This window comes from Nicotiana tomentosiformis, chromosome 6, assembly GCF_000390325.3.
Source record: "Nicotiana tomentosiformis chromosome 6, ASM39032v3, whole genome shotgun sequence".
Lineage (NCBI taxonomy): Eukaryota > Viridiplantae > Streptophyta > Magnoliopsida > Solanales > Solanaceae > Nicotiana > Nicotiana tomentosiformis.
The window spans coordinates 72,003,070-72,019,588 of record NC_090817.1 but is presented as its reverse complement, the minus strand read 5'-3'; the positions used below and the strand labels follow the sequence as shown (position 1 = coordinate 72,019,588).

At 32.2% G+C, this 16,519-nt stretch overlaps 1 pseudogene; it reads right to left on the bottom strand.

The window, feature by feature from the left end:
* Positions 1-2,507: 2,507 nt before the first annotated feature.
* LOC104121065 (BTB/POZ and TAZ domain-containing protein 1-like) lies at positions 2,508-7,085 on the bottom strand (annotated as a pseudogene).
* Positions 7,086-16,519: the final 9,434 nt, after the last annotated feature.

Sequence of the window (16,519 nt, the reverse complement as noted above, 5' to 3'; positions counted from 1 at the left end):
CCTACTACCAGTTGTGGTTGTTTGTTGTTTGTTGTTCCACTCCTAATTAGCTACATTTTGACATGTCTAAAAGACAAAAACAGTAAGAAAATCTTCAGTTGCGAGCTTCTGAAGAAGTTTTGATCTAATTAGCTTCATTTTGATATCTTATGTCTAAAGGACTAAAACAGTAAGAAAATATTCATTTGCGACTTGCGAGCTTCTGAAGAAGTTTTGACCTAAATTGAGTTATTTTATAAGGTAAAACGATAACCGAACCAATAACGGTTGATAACCAATTAACCGATAACCGATTTCTTATCGGTTCGGTTATCGGTTTTGCATATTTATAAACCGATAACCGATATGTCAAACCGATAATATTCATAACCGAACCGAACCGACCGATGCCCACCCCTAGCTCATGCTACCAATCCATGAATATTAATCAATCAGCCACCAATCCCCCTCCCCCCCCCAAAAAAAAAAAAGAGAAACAAATGTTCGGGCGAAATAATTTCCATGTTTAGTGGTTGGTACCTAATTAACTATGTCTTTCACGACTCGTTACTGCAGGTAAAGAAGATGGTGTAGTTTGGTCCACTCTTGTATTGTAGAGAAGCAAATATAACAGCTGATATTTTTAGCAAGTAATGGAGCAAGTGTGATTAAAAGATTATATGGAAGCATGAATATTGCTTCTCGCGTAACAACAATCAACCGTCAAGATTTGCAAAATACTACTTCCCCCGTTTCATTTTAGCCCAAAAACTTTATCCTAAAATAATTGTTACTTTAGGATTTTAAAATTAAATTTGTTAATTGTTCATGTCCATTTCTCATATGGTCACTGAACTAATAGAAATTGTCTATGAAAGTCACTTTACTTTGTTTTGTAACTGAAAAGTCATTATACTTTGCACATTGTAACTCAAAAGTCACTCAGCATTTTTAGGACTTTATTAAACATTATTTTTCATATTTCTTTTCAGCCCAACCATTTAAAAAATCAAAAAACCCATTTAAATCATGACTCGACTGTTCCATGACCCGACCCATTTTCTCTTATTTCTGTTATAAGAAACTTAAATATTACTTTGTTGTAGTGTATTATATTGGTTCTCAATATAGTTATACTGAATGTATACACTGGTTTAAGCAACGTATTAAATAGAGAATAAGGAATTAATCTTAACAAACTAGAGGAGTTAAATTTGAAAGTGAAACAAGAAAATTAGCAGCGTTGAAGTGGAAGAAAATATAAAGGAGGAAGGAAAAATGAAAAAAGTATTTATGCTTGAAATTTTGACTAAGAAATATTAATATAAGAGTAAATTAAAAGACAATACCCTCGATGTTTTAGAACAAGAACGCGCATTGCTTATAGTAAAGATAATGTTACTAGACGACCATTTCTAGTCGAACTGATTTAATACTTTGCTTAAACTAGTATGTTGAAAATCAAGATAATTAACAGCAAAGTAATATTTACGTTTTTTGTAACAATAATAAGAGAAAATGGGTCGGGTCAAAGAGCGGGTTGAATCACGGTTTAAATAAGTATTTTTTTTTATTGTTTAAATGATTGAGTTAAAAAAAATATGAAAATAATATTTATTATGGCCTAAATGTGTTGAGTGACTTTTGAGTTACAATGTGCAAAGTATGATGACTTTTCCGGTTACAAAATAAAGTAAAGTGACTTTTATAAATAATTTTTATTAGTTCAATGACCTTATGAGAAATGGACTCACTATATCATTAATACTAAAGAAGTAATTGTTCTTAATATTACTCAATTCTCGAAAATTATTTAATAAGGATAACTTAGGAAACTATATCTTATATATATATAATTTTTTTTAATAAACATGAAAAGAACTAAAGCCACTGTTAAAATGGACGAAGGAAGTATATCAGATTCAAAATGGTTTCACATGTTGGCTTTCTTTTTTATTAGCCGAAACTTAACGTACCAACATGCATTGATCTAAGCCTTTTAGGTTTGTGTGATTCCGTCCTCTTTGGTCTAATTGGTTTGACAGATTTGACCAGCAAAAAGCATCTAACATTTCTAATTTCTTATACGTCGAATAAACTTCTTATTCATATAACGTGGAAATAATCTCCACTCTAGACTCATGTTTGTTCTCCACGCTCCATTTTTTTTGGCCAGCTCGATGATCCTAATTATTAAAGGGAATCTACAAACTTAAGTCGACCACACTTTGTTGCCGACTGCTAGATTTTTTAATTTTTTTGTTAATTTGGTTAGACTTATTTGAAATATAGAACAAAGCCAACGCATATTTGGTCTTCTAAATTCCTCTAGAGTATTACCCGGTGCAGGCAATAGCAACACGCAGTCTTCTTTCCTTCCCAATTTGTTGATTTGTTCGACGAATTAATTGTGATAGAGACACTAAAACGCCACAAATTGGTTAACCCACAAATCGACAACATTCTTTTGTATACAATATATAATTTCCTGTTAATTGTGATAGAGACACTAAAACGCCACAAATTGGTTAACCCACAAATCGACAACATTCTTTTGTATACAATATATAATTTCCTGTATCATTCTTTTACAGCAAGACTTATGAAATACGTATCTAATTTCTAGTAATAACTGCCATACCATTGATTGTTCATTTACAAAGATTGAATTTGCCTAACCGATACCTTCTCAAGCCTTAAAGGTAAATAACTTTTTACTGAATTGTTCAAATAACTATTGACAGTTCAATCTTGGTTCTTCCTCTCTCTTTCTTTTAGGCAGAGACAAGGATGATATAGCTTTGGCAGACACCACTTTTCTAATAAGTGATTTCTACAGCGTATCATCACCCCTTTGTTGCAATTTCAGTTCGAATTGTCTGTAATGGGAAAACTGGATCTGTTAATATATTCACCGATTACCAACTAGATAACAAAAGAAAGGATGATCATTGTATCAGTTCAAGAAATAGACCCTACTCATAAAGAAGGCAAATAAAGTTATTTGAAGCTGATATTTCTGTGACCCTTTCGACATTATTCAATCCACGTGTTAAAAGGTCATTACTCTTTGAAGATATTTTCTATAGTAACAGGATAAATAGAGACATTTCAACAAGAAAAAATCCATAGGAGTTAGATTCATCTTCTCACGACATTGAGCAAAATCATGATGTCAACCAATACTTTATATCATAAATAGAAGACCCAATTACGGATATCTGATGAGGTCAAGGTAAATAGCTGCTATTCACCTATTAGAGAGCGTAAGTGCATGAGGAACTAAAGAAGAAATGAACAAGTCAATGACAGCAAAGTGGTCAGTACAAGAATAGATCTATAAACTAGTTAGTAGTGGTTACCTGCAAAGAGGAACTCGACAATCTTGAGGATGCGTGTAACCTTAGGAGCTTGCATCTCAAACAACCTCCATTCCCCCTTGTCTTACAGTTAGCAAATGTCGGATCAGAAGCTGGAGGCCTCGGCATGTATCAAAATTGCTACATGGAACCCTCTTATCGCTAGATTCCATGCGCCTCTACATCCTTCGGCGTTCCAAAACAAACCATCGCTTCACTTAGCTGTAAATATAAGCTCCTTTCCCGCCTGTGTCTCCTCCTCCTTTTCTTCCGCTAAAATGATAAATTTCCAATGAAAATCACTAATCACATCACTTAATGATAAAAGAAATGCAAACAAATGCCATGTCAAGATAGCATGACAGCTTCTTCCTATTGTTCCATAATCAATTGACAAACTTCAATATTCCATTGAGAATTCCATGGTCCAAATTCGGGAATCACAATTGTCAATGAGCTAGATGCAGGGGTATATGCCAATGATTTTGTAGTTACTAGTTACGTACCGAATCAGCCTCATTCATGAACTGTAGAATTTCAAGCTCAAGACAAGGATCATGATCTTGAAGGAATTTCCAGCCCTCAGTCTCCTCAACTTTCTTGAAATTGCTTGACAAAAATTTCATGCACTTGAGGTACAGATCAGGTGCATCACATAGTTGTCTCGCAAGTTGAAGCACATCCAATGCATTTTCAATCGTCAATCGCTCGGCCATCCCCTTAGTGCATCTCTGCTTCAGCTATGGTACCAAGTGTCACACCTCCTTTTTTCGAAGAATAGGGGAGTTTTCCAATTAAAGTGACATTATTCGAAATTGAATTATTTATTTAATCAGAGTCACCACTTGGAATAATTATTATGGTGTCCCAAGTCACCGGTTTATTTTAAAATTTCAAATCAAGAAAATTGAATCTATTTATGGTCCGCGAACACAGAAGACCGGGTAAGGAATTCTGTTAACTCGGGAGAAGATGTAAGGCACTCCCGAGTTCCGTGGTTTTAGCACGGTCGCTTAACAATTAATACTTTGCTTAATTATCTGAATTATTACATATTAAGAATTATATGCATTTTACTTTTTAACCGCTTTTAATTATTTATTTAACCGCTTTTAGTATTTATAAAATTTATTTGAATAAGTCGCGATGCCGCGCACTCGTTGTTTTTGTACATATTGCAAAATGGCGCCACGTGAAACGCACCCGCGATTTACAATATGTTTATTTTTATTATTATTTGAAGTTGAGGTCAAGTCGCGCGAAACACGCACTTGAGTTAAGATTTACGTATCGTGACCATGCCACGGGAATCGTACTCATAGTCACGATGATTTATTATTTAATCGCGCAAGCAAACTATGAATATTCTTGAATTATTGTCCTAAAGTAATTTGAGATTCAAATGTGTGGGTCATGAGTTATGAAAATTTGTTGTGGAAAAGGTGGCCTACATTATAGCTTTATTTGCGATGGGCTGCTAGCAGGATTCTTTTGGCCAAATCCGCTATTCTCAAACCCAAAAGTCACTTTTTGCTTAAACAAATTGTAGCCTTCCTCTCTCATCACTATTTACAACTTTAACAAAAGAAATCAATGAAACCAATTAACAACATCTGTTACTTCAATTTAACCAAACAAACAGGTTATAGCCATAAATGTATCAACAGTCATCTAACGTGAAACAAGACCAAATGCTAATTAAGGAAATGAACAAACAATGGTCTTTTGATCCTCTTGTCCCTTTTCAAATTATTAGTTTATATCTTTGCTTATCTATCAGTTCATCATCAACAATCAAACAGTCATATTGGACGGAAATGATCGCAAATTCAGAAAACATTTATACAAATTCAAACCATGCCCCTCAATCGTGAAATAAAATCGAAAATATCGAGATAAGATAAGAATGAACCTTTGCATTAATGAATCAAGCACAAAGTCGAAATGTTGGCCAGAACAATTGAACAACGACCGGAGACTTCTAAAGGCGACCTCGCCGGAACCTCGAACCTCGATGAACCCAACTACGATTATTTTGAACTCGAAGCACAAGCTGGAAACGCCGTTTACTTGGTAGTTTAGTGGCTGTTTCGTTGCTATTTCGCGGAAGTTTTGTGGCTGACCTACCAGTGATTTTTGGGTGGTTATCGGGGTGGATTTTGGGGTGTTTTCAGGTGGAAAAGGGGCCGCGTTTTGGACCTGTTTTGCAGCTGATTTTCGCTACTTTTCTTGGCTGTTTTCGCAGCTGGTTTTGCTGCGATTTTAGGGTGGATTTTGAGGTGTTTTATGGAGTGTTTTGGGGCTGCTTTCAGCTAGTGTTTCAGGGATGCTTTAGGCTGGAATTTGGGGCTATATGGTGGCTGGTTTAAAGCTGCTTTTCGTGGCTAGTTTTGGAGGACAAATATCTGAGGAAGAAGAGCTAAAAATTAGCCAGCTCTCTGTCAAGTTGTGGCATTGTTGCTGCGTTTTCTTGCTCTTCCCCGTCCCCCCTGTTTTTCTCTTCTTTTTGTGTGTTTTCTCCAGATCCGTTTTCTCCTCCCTCTATAGTGTTCTGTTTTTTCCAGGTGTCCCCCCCTTTCTTTTGTGTGTTCTGTTTTACAAGAGAGATCAGGGACGGAATTGAGTTGGAAGGAGACGGGTGGGCGTGAGTTGTGTGTGTTTGTGCGCGACTTCCAAGAAAAGGGATATGTGTGTGCTGATGAGTGGATTCGTGAGAATGAATACGGGAACACATGTGCATTTGCAAAATCTGTTATTGGAAGGAGAGGAATCTTTGCTAGTTGGCCAATTGTGATTGGTTTTTTTTTTTTAAGTATTTTCTTTTCTTGATAATAAATAAGCAAAATAATCTACTCCTACTAAATAAGTAAATAAAAGCAAGGTAAAATTACTACACTCAAGCCTCTAACTTAAAAATTATATTAAACTAGATAAAACGATATTTTTTGAAAACTCTTTCTTTCTTTGTAAATGAAAATAAAACTAACACTCTAAAAAAATGTAACTCTTTTTATAGTTTTTAATTTTATGAAATAAACCTACTAAAAAGTGAAATAAAGGCTAAAATATCAAGATTAAACTTAGCAAATATTTACATACTAAAAAAGTGATAAAAAATTCAAATAGAATAAAAAATTAGGCGATCACACAAAGTACACATTGAGCAAGTGATAGCAGATGAATCCCATGTTTCTCCATCTGCTCCTCAGTGCACCTGAACACAATGATAACATGGTCACTTTAGACATCCATATATTTTTATTTGTGTGTGTTTAATAGAAAATATTATACGCATACTGACGGAAACCTTTACATTTACTTAAAAGACAACAATAAGTAATTATCGACTGTAAGTACATCTCAGTAATATGTTACTATGATAATACCAAAAATCTTTCAATTACTAGTTACTAGTGTATAGGATGAAAATCCTTTGTTAAATGTTTGTAGTACACTCCAATAACACCGGAAGACGCGGTGTAGTCGGTGCTGGACAGAGTATTAAAGAAATATGCATGATTAATATCTATTACTAGGACCCACGCCCAGTTTTGACATGGAAGTAGATGGTCTTTTTCATGTTAGCCAAGAAGCATTTCCTTTTTTCTTAAAGTTCATGCCAAGTTAAACTATGTAAATCTAACGTGGAGAGAGTTGTGAATTTTACACAAACAAAAGCTATGGTCAGCATTACCAGAACGGTGTAATGTGCCGGTATGCGGAGGTGATGATCTTGACATCGGCCATTTTCACCGATGACAGAGTTGTTGGAGTTGAGTTTGGTTTTTGATCAATTTCTGCGTAAGACAGAGTGAATTGAGATTTCAGAGAGTGTTTATGTGTGCTTGGATTTTTATTTATAAGCAACGTGAGCTGCTGCCGACCAAAAACTCATAGGACTTCCTCGTCAACATAGCATGGAAGAAACAACTTGGAACCACAAAATAATAAATTTACATAAAGCATGATATTTAAACATAGCCCCTGCCATATTATTATTATTTGTTTTGTGTGTGTCCTGCAAATATTAAGCGTGGATTAGTTTAATCCACAGTGATTCAGGCCTGCTTGTGCACATGCACAGATGGGTAACTTTGTCAGCCGTATAGAAAAACATCCATTAGTGTTTTTTGCTTAGATTTTATGACTCTCTTCTCACTTTATTAACCCAACAAATATAAAATTATTTGTCTTAATTTATGCGAAAATATTGTGCTTACTTCTTACCATTCCACTTGAGAAACTTATCAAATTTTCATACTCCTTTTTTTTCTTTTCAAGTTAAATGAGTATGAAATATCAGGGCCAAATTATTTAAATTTTGAAATTAATTTCTTATTTTTCTTAAAATAAGACGTGTACATTTAGCAATTACACAAAAATCAATATAAGTCCAAATTTTTTCTAATAAAACTTCATAAAAATAATTACATGCTGAAAAAGTTAATTTGACTTCCAATTTGAGCATAGGCGGGTCTAGAATTTTTATAATATGGGTGCACTACAAAAGAAATGAGAAAAAAGAAAGTATTAAGTGAGAATTAATCCCCATTCTTCGAGGTAAATAACTCAACATTCAACCAAGTGCACCATTTAGCTTTTTGGAGCATGGGTGCCAACAAATAATTTATTAGATTAATTCTAGAAAATATATACATAAAATACCTAGTGTGGGGGAGAGACTATGAGTTCACGTGTCCCATAAATTTGGCTTTAAATCCGCCACTAAAAGAGTCGATTTAATATAAAGAATTAAATATCACATCAAAATTAAAAGCTAAACATTTAAGTGGATTTGAATTTAAGAAATTGTGAAAATTATATAGAATATTACTATTAGAGGAAGTGTGTTGAATATCTGTAATGTCTTTTTTTAAGATCTATAAATGTCTGAAAATTAAAAAGGTGTCATAAAAGAAATAGGAAAACATTTTTTTATTTATTTGTGGTTTTTTATTGAATCGTGGTTGGTTGATACTTGGTTCCACCATTCTCGGATTTTTATTTCTGGGTCCATCTTAGTTATGGACAAACCACCACGTCAACAACATGTAAGACCAACAAGCTGACCTGTCATCTTAATCCTTCTCCTAAAGTAGTTGGCATTCGACTGACGTGTCTCCCCTTGTTATTACTTATTAGTATCTGTACGGGAGAATATTAAATATAATTTTTTATAAGTAATATTACTTGAGAAATACAGTAAACCTAAAGGAGCATGTAAATGCTATTATTTTATGAACATGTAAATGACTGAATATTCATACATTCAAATCATAAGAAAACACATATATCCATAGAAAACAGCTAGCGAGGAAAGCAATTATAAAAAAATTATAATCTTAGATGATTGACCATATTCTGATTCTCGGATGGAATAGAACTGTAAAGGCTAGCCATTGAAAACATAATAAGTTCTTTGTTAAAAAGTTCAATGTATGAGATGTACTTTTCTTTATGGTCTAGATAGGTGCCATGCTGCAGAAAAATAGAGAATGATGAGTTAAATTAGGAAATTTTGAATGTATGCTAATCTAGCTATAATAAAAGTATTATTAGTTCCATCCTCAAGCTGTCTAAGCCAATTCTTTCTTGCTTTTATCTTTTTCTGACTGAAAGCAAGTTCTATAGATTCACTATCTTAGTTAACTGCCCAGACAATCTTTCTTGTGTTTTTGAAGATCTTGAAAATACTCTTTTCCTTCCTTCGAAATACTTTCCCAACCCCTATCAAAGCAGTAAAGAGAATAATTAGTAGAAAGCCAAGTTTGATGGTTAGATGAAATGTTTGGTATAAAACCTTATAGTACTTAATGGACCTACCACTTGAATCGGCACCCCAACTCTTTCTCCACAACTCATACCCAAGCATGATATAAGATACAATATCCTTGACACTTATATTTTTATAATTGATACTTTTTGTATTATGTGTAATTTGCATAAAAACACCTTATAGTGACTGATCAAGCCATGAAACAAATGTTTAGCTATAGAAGATATAGATTATTTATTGGAATTTGAATTTAAAAATAAAAACATATCCTCGAATGAATTAGCATTTATAAGTTTTATTATGCATAATACAAATGATACAATCAAATATAGATTAGAAGAAGACTTCAGTCTAATCCAATCTGCTAGAAGTAGTTATTATTTGAAATTGAAGCGAAACACTTTCATATCTATTGCAAATAATTTATCTTTTTATTTAAATTCAAAAATTTCTTTTGTTATTCAAATTCAAATTTACATCAATTGTATTCTTTTGATTATATATATATATATATATATATATATATATATATATATATATATATATATACATATATATATATATATATACTATCATTCGTTACCCTTGCTTTATAATATTTACCCATATTTCTTTTCTCTTTTTCTTTTCTTTCTTTCTTTTGTTACAATAAAATTCAATTTTCACCATAAATAATATATTTGTAGGAGAGAAAATAAAGTATTTCATTCTATTATTTTGTAGTCACTCTGTTACTCCGATTTGTAGTTCATCAATATCACTTGTAACAATTAATATAGCATCTTCATTGCAAAAGTCCTTCACGTGTATCGAAAAACTCGGCACACAAAATTGCAAAATGCCCATAAGATATCCTTTGAAGAAACATACTTTGTCCTTGAAATGTTCGAGCGGCAAAATTGTAAATGCCAAAAGAAAGATCAATGTACATAAAATTAAATGTCCCGTTAGATGAGCAAGTTAATCTACAAAGAAAACATATAGTTTTCAAGCCTTCCATTAGCTTCCTTCCCTCCTATGGAAAACAAATCCTTAGAAAACTTAAATATGGAAAAAAATGAAACACCTGCCACAACTGCTCAATGATCATCTAGAATATTAAGTTGAAATTTTACCTTTTATAGGCAGCACTGTAAATATTAAAAAATTTATTTTGCCTTTAAAAATATTTTATGTGTATAAAATTAGAATAGTTTTCTCCAGTATTTTGCTCTACATAAAGAAACAAAGAAGAAGAAATAGAGGAAAACACAAAAGAAGAATGTGAAAAGAGAAGGAACAGTTACAAAAAAAAGAAAAAGAAAAAAAGAGAAAGAGATAAAAAAGATGAAGACTTCAATAGTAAAACATAATTTGCAATTCCATATTTGGATACTCTTCACTTTCTTATAATCACGACCAAACAAAAAGAAGATAAGTAAGGGAAAAAAGGGATTTGAGAAATGAAAGTCATAAGAAATTTGCTAAATTAGTGAATATTCTTGCCGGCACAAATCAACAATATCCAACCTTAATTTACTTGTTTTTTTGCTCCAAGTTCTCTTCTAACCACGACATGCTATCCAAATCATCAAATTAAATTGATACAGTAGTTGTATGGTTACGTATTTATTTAGATATCCAAATCATATTATGCATATTTGGTAACATATTTCAAAGCACCCATGGCATCATCTACCGTCTCAGACAACACTGTTCCAATCAAGAAAAGACCCCTAAGGATTAAAAAAAAAAGTAAATTTTCTTGGTTATCTAATGCTACTATATAGGAAATGTTGACCAAATGACTTTTTAATTTAAGTTTAGGATAATTAATTTAAAAAACTAACAATAAAACGTGAGATTCAATCTTGATGTTAAATGAATAGGAAAGTCTAAATTTCTGAACTTGTTTTCTATTTTAAATTATTTTTTCAATCTCCAAATTTGTAGGAGGTTTGTCCTAAAATTTGACACTCGTAGCATTTTGGTTTTGGCACTTGTCATTTTATCCTTATTTTGCCTCTCCTATTATATATAGATAGATTTGCACATACATTGTACAACAGTTACCAATTCAAGGATTTGCTGATACCATGCAACTCTAACATGGTCAGGGGAGGCTCAATGATTAATTTAGATAATCAAGAAGAAATTGTAGGTCTTAGCAATTTTTTTTCAAGGTTATTAGTTTTCTTTAAATATTTCACTGTATAATATTGTCTAATATTTTAAAATTTTGAGTTAAAATATTCAAATATTTGATAACCAGAACTAACGTAGTGTATTGAAACAAAATATTAATGTTTTATTAACTTAAAAAAACTTACTAATAAAAATAATTAAAACTAATAGAAAAAGTTTTTGGGGGCATTTTACTCTTGGGGCCTAAAGCAGAAACTTTAGTGGCATTACCCTAGAGCCACTCATGGCACTAGTTAATGCGTCAAGTATGATTAAGAGTATGTACATCTTTCAAACTATAGAGTTGTACTTATTAGTTTTAGTAGAAATACTATGTACATCAGTCACCACGATAATTGAGAGTCTTTAGCCAACTTGTCATCCTTAAGAGCATGTTTGAAAAGGCACTTACAATAGAATTTGGATGTAATCAAGTATAATTACACAATTTAACATATTTGTTTAGCCAAGTAATTATTTGGTTAGCAAATTAGGTGCAATTAAAAGGGTGTAATTACACTCTTCAATTCTCAAGTGGGAGCTGAATTGATGGTAATTACAAGGTAATTTAACTTTTCTAATCTTTTTTATTTATATATTTCAAATTATATTAAGTACTATTCTTTTTGTAATATTTCTCTTATTCCCATGTTTTAACTTTTCAACATGTTGCTTATGATGTGCTTTCATATAATTTTGCACCTTCTCATATTTTATTTTTTTATTTTTTATTGTCCTTATTTTTGTTAATTATTAAATATAATGTCGTATTTTACTAGCTTTTTCTATTCATTAGTATAAAATAATTATTAAGGAAAATACAATTTAAAATTATATTTATCTTTTTGTTATATATAAAGTGCAACAAATCATAAATTTCATATTTTACTCGTGTGAGTTGCTAAAAAATTTTAAATTCATAATTAAAATTTTTATTAATTATTTTAAGTTAACATATATTATTTATTTAAAAGATATTCAAGATACCGATAATTATTTTTTGATATTAGCTACTAATTTATAATTATTTAATACTTTTATTTTTAAAAAATATAGTTTAAATTCCAAATTGTAAATAATATCTAGAAGTTCTTATATATTAATGTATTGCCACAAATTAATGAGTTAGTAGAAAAAACTAAATCATTATTGTAATTTTAATTAATTATTTTAAATAATAATATTATTTATTTGGAAGATACTTACTACTTTTAATATACTTATTAATTTATAGTTATTTAATATATTATTTAAAATATTTTGACAAGTTAATCTAAAAAAGATTATTTAATTATGTAATTACAATTTTCCAACCAAACATGACAGTGAAAATTATATTTTAATTACGTTCTGGCAAACAAACAGGTCATAGTAATTGCTATATTAAGTAATTACCAGGGTATGTTACTACCTGAGTAATTATACAAGGAGGTAATTTTATATCACTTTCCAACCAGAGTTACAGCGTATAAAGCAATCAATAGGATGTTAATTTGGCTAAGCAAACATAATTTATGAAATGAGATTGTTATAGTACTTTGTTCAAATTTTTTATTCGTCTTTAGTGTTCACCATCCAATGGATAATGAGCATTAAAAAGGAACTTTATCAAGTTTTGTGGTCTGATCAAAGAGAAAAAGAAAAAGATTTACGGTGTTCACCACAAAAACATCTATGTCTCGTGTGCTTCTCGTGTTCATCTAATTAATGAAGTACTAGATATTTCAGTGCATGCATGTGAAATTTGTGTTAATCGACATTCCCTCTCCTTATTTTACCATATTTTTTTGTTATCAATTTTTTCTTATTTTTTATTTTCATGCACAAAAAGAAAGAGCATTGAAAATCATCATGGGTGACATTCCTCTTTAATTTTTTCATGATAACCGTTGCTAGATGGTAGATGAACACGCAAATACTTACATGTTTTGACTTTGAGGGTGAGAAAAACAATTGAACTGAATAAAAAGAAATCCTTAAAAGAAAGGAATTCTTTTTAGATATAATAATTAAGAGAAAAGAAATTCAGTGCTCTTTTTAAAATTGGGGTCACGAAATTAAAAAGAATATGACTTTCTAGCGAATCTGTCAACGGAGTTGCAGCAGCATATTTATGGCGTCACAGTGGACGGTGGTGGTCTGCCGCGGTAGGCATGATATATACACAGATGACACTTGACAGTAACATGTTTCGTGTTGCCCCAATTTTTAATTAAGGAAATAGATATTCTTCATCTTCCACGTCTATATTTTAAATAAATTAGAAAGCCAAGAATAAAGATGTATTTGTTGGCTATATTATATTAATTCGCCAGTCGAAATTATATATAGCTATATGTTTATTTTTTATTTGGTCCATTTTTATATAGTTAATAGTATATATGATGAATATTCCTTATTTTTTCCTATTTTTACTCGTTTTATTTTTAGAATCCCTTAGATGAAATCCTGCATCCGCCCTCCACTAATTATCATTGCTTCAAGCTCACACCAACCTAATATTTTAATACTAGTATATAATCTGAGGTCGAAAATTTGTTGATGCCTGTTAATGTGCATGAATGTTTTTGGGGAAAAAATACTAGGTTTACTTGGACGGTCACGATATTTTTATTGTATCGATAGTCTGTAGAAAGTAGTTGGGTAGGTTGTGCCCTAGCCAGATATATAATATTAGTCTGTACTAATATTTCTTATACCAAATATTTTCGAAATCTTAATTAATTAGTGACTAAAAAACCCGGTTGGCACCTATTGTGATAACTGATAACATAACAGCGATTGACGTTTTTAGGCAGGCGGCTGCTCTTTCTTTGAAGATCCAAAGATCAAAGGCGACTTCACGATTTAAGTTTTATGAGTTCAATTTTTAAGATTTATCGTATTGAACCAATTATATTTGTAAAAATTATGAGTTTATTTACTATTTGTTATAATTTTAATAAATTTTAACACATAAATTTATGTTATATGCCGAAATATTTGGTTCAGATGAACCCGATAAAGTAAAGCTCTATCCGCCCCCGACAAGACAAGACAATTTGGAGCCATTGGATTTTTCTGAAGACCTTCGTTTATTTAAAAGCACTTGTCATAGGATATGCGCGTGGCGCGTGTAACCATATGAATGAGAACAAACTTTCTAAAATAATACAAAATAGTATATGCAGAAGATATATTTACGATATAAAATAAAAATTAAGAAAAAATTACAAGTATTTAAAAATAATAAATATTAATCATATATTTGATATTAATCTACATATTAATGAGAATAAACTTTTAAAATAATTAAATAATATTTAAATTTTTTGATTGAGTTATAAAACAAAAATTAACAAAAAATAAAGTTTCTAAACTAATAAATGATGATCATGTATAGGACTTTGGACACTCCAGTGATTCTTCGTCCAGTTTTCTCCAATTACTTAATTTTATCAAATAAGCTCTTATCTTGCGTATTTTTAATTTTATTCTTTCACTTTTTAAGTTCTTGTCATGGCAAATAAGTTCTATGCGAGGATTCAAAATATTTAAATTCTAAAAGAAAACTTCTAAGACTTTTAATTTCACGGTCACTGAAATGAAAAGTCACTGAAATAATATACAAATACGAATTAATTTTTTGGTCAAATCTTTTCAGGGTTTTTGTTTCCAAGAATAATTTCTTGCTATTAAATTATTGAAAATTCCAAGGTAATTAGCTCGTTCGTAACCTGAGCTTCTCCTTTTCGTTTCAAAGGATTCTTTTAGGTTTTTGTTGTCTTTCAAGCACAGTTTTTTCCTAGGGCTATAACGGTATATAAGATGAAATATGATATGACACGTGGTCATCTAAAGGAAAGACATGTGGAATCCTAGACGGGGATGACTGAAAACCAAACACAGCCATTCCACTTGTCACTGGAAGGGATAACGTTCATAAAGGTATATTAAATGCTCCGCGCCCGGTAGCATTTAATAAGGAATATCCTGCAGAGTATTAAGAGCAACGACCCGTTACAGAGAATTTGACATTTATATTCACCGTTACATCTTTATCAATGACCCTCATAATTGACATTAAAGGAGGGCACGATCATAGGACCTCCTTCCCTAGACGCAACTATAAATAGTGAGCCTAGTTATCATTGTAAAGGACACGGAATTTTCTGGCAAAACTTACACCACATTTTATACAAAGCTTAATACAATCTTACTTTTCCGCTTTTTGATCTCATCATTGCTGTGCCCGGAAATCTTGTTCCCGAAACTGTCATCTCTGTTGTTTCATCTATATTTTAAGGCTAAGTATTGTATATTTCTTCAATTATTACATTATTTCAGGATCAAATTAGTTCACTTGTCTATGAACCACGTATAAATTCAACTGTACTATTTTACGGGTAAATAGTTTGGCGCCCACCGTGGGGCCTAGATAGCCGTGTAATTAAATTGATCCTTGTCTTTTTTACTAACGTGATTTGATTATTTTGTCTTAGAAAAAATCACAAAAATGGCAGATAACACTGTTAACAACACGTACAACCCTGAAATTCGAGGAGATCAGCCTCATTTCGAGGATTCAATCAGCGACACCCGCAATGAGGAAAATGACGCCACGCCGGTGCATGACAGGCAGAACCCTCGACAGGTTCGAGAGACAACTCCCGATGATGCTGATGAGGAGCATGTCGTGGATGCGGTGAGGGTCCTGCAAGAGAACTAGGCGATCATTCTAGGCCATCTTACGTGGAAAGATAAGGTTATGATGGAGCTGAAGCAAGCGCTATCGGGGGCTTCGAATAATGCAAACAGACGAGACCCAATTCCTCCCGGTGTTCCCACAAACCAAACAACGCAGAGAGTCGACAACAACACTCCCAGGGGTGAAGTTAGCTCCGACGGGGCTGGGGGGAATGGACCCGGTCTCAACAACGAGAACAACCCGTTCAAGAATGAACTTTTACGGTTTATGAGAGAATTAAACGCCCGCATGGACCAGATCCCTGGCGCGCTACCAGTATTGAAAGGCCTGGACTCGAAGAAGTATACTCAATTCCCATACAAGCCGAGTGCTGCACCAGAACTAATCCCAAAGCGGTTCAAAATGCCTGAAATACCAAAGTATGACGGGACTTCAGACCCACATGAGCATATTACCACCTACACAACGGCGATAAAAGGGAATGATTTAGCTCCTTACCAAATTGAATCTGTGTTGTTAAAGAAATTTGGAGAAACTCTCACGAGGGGAGCTCTA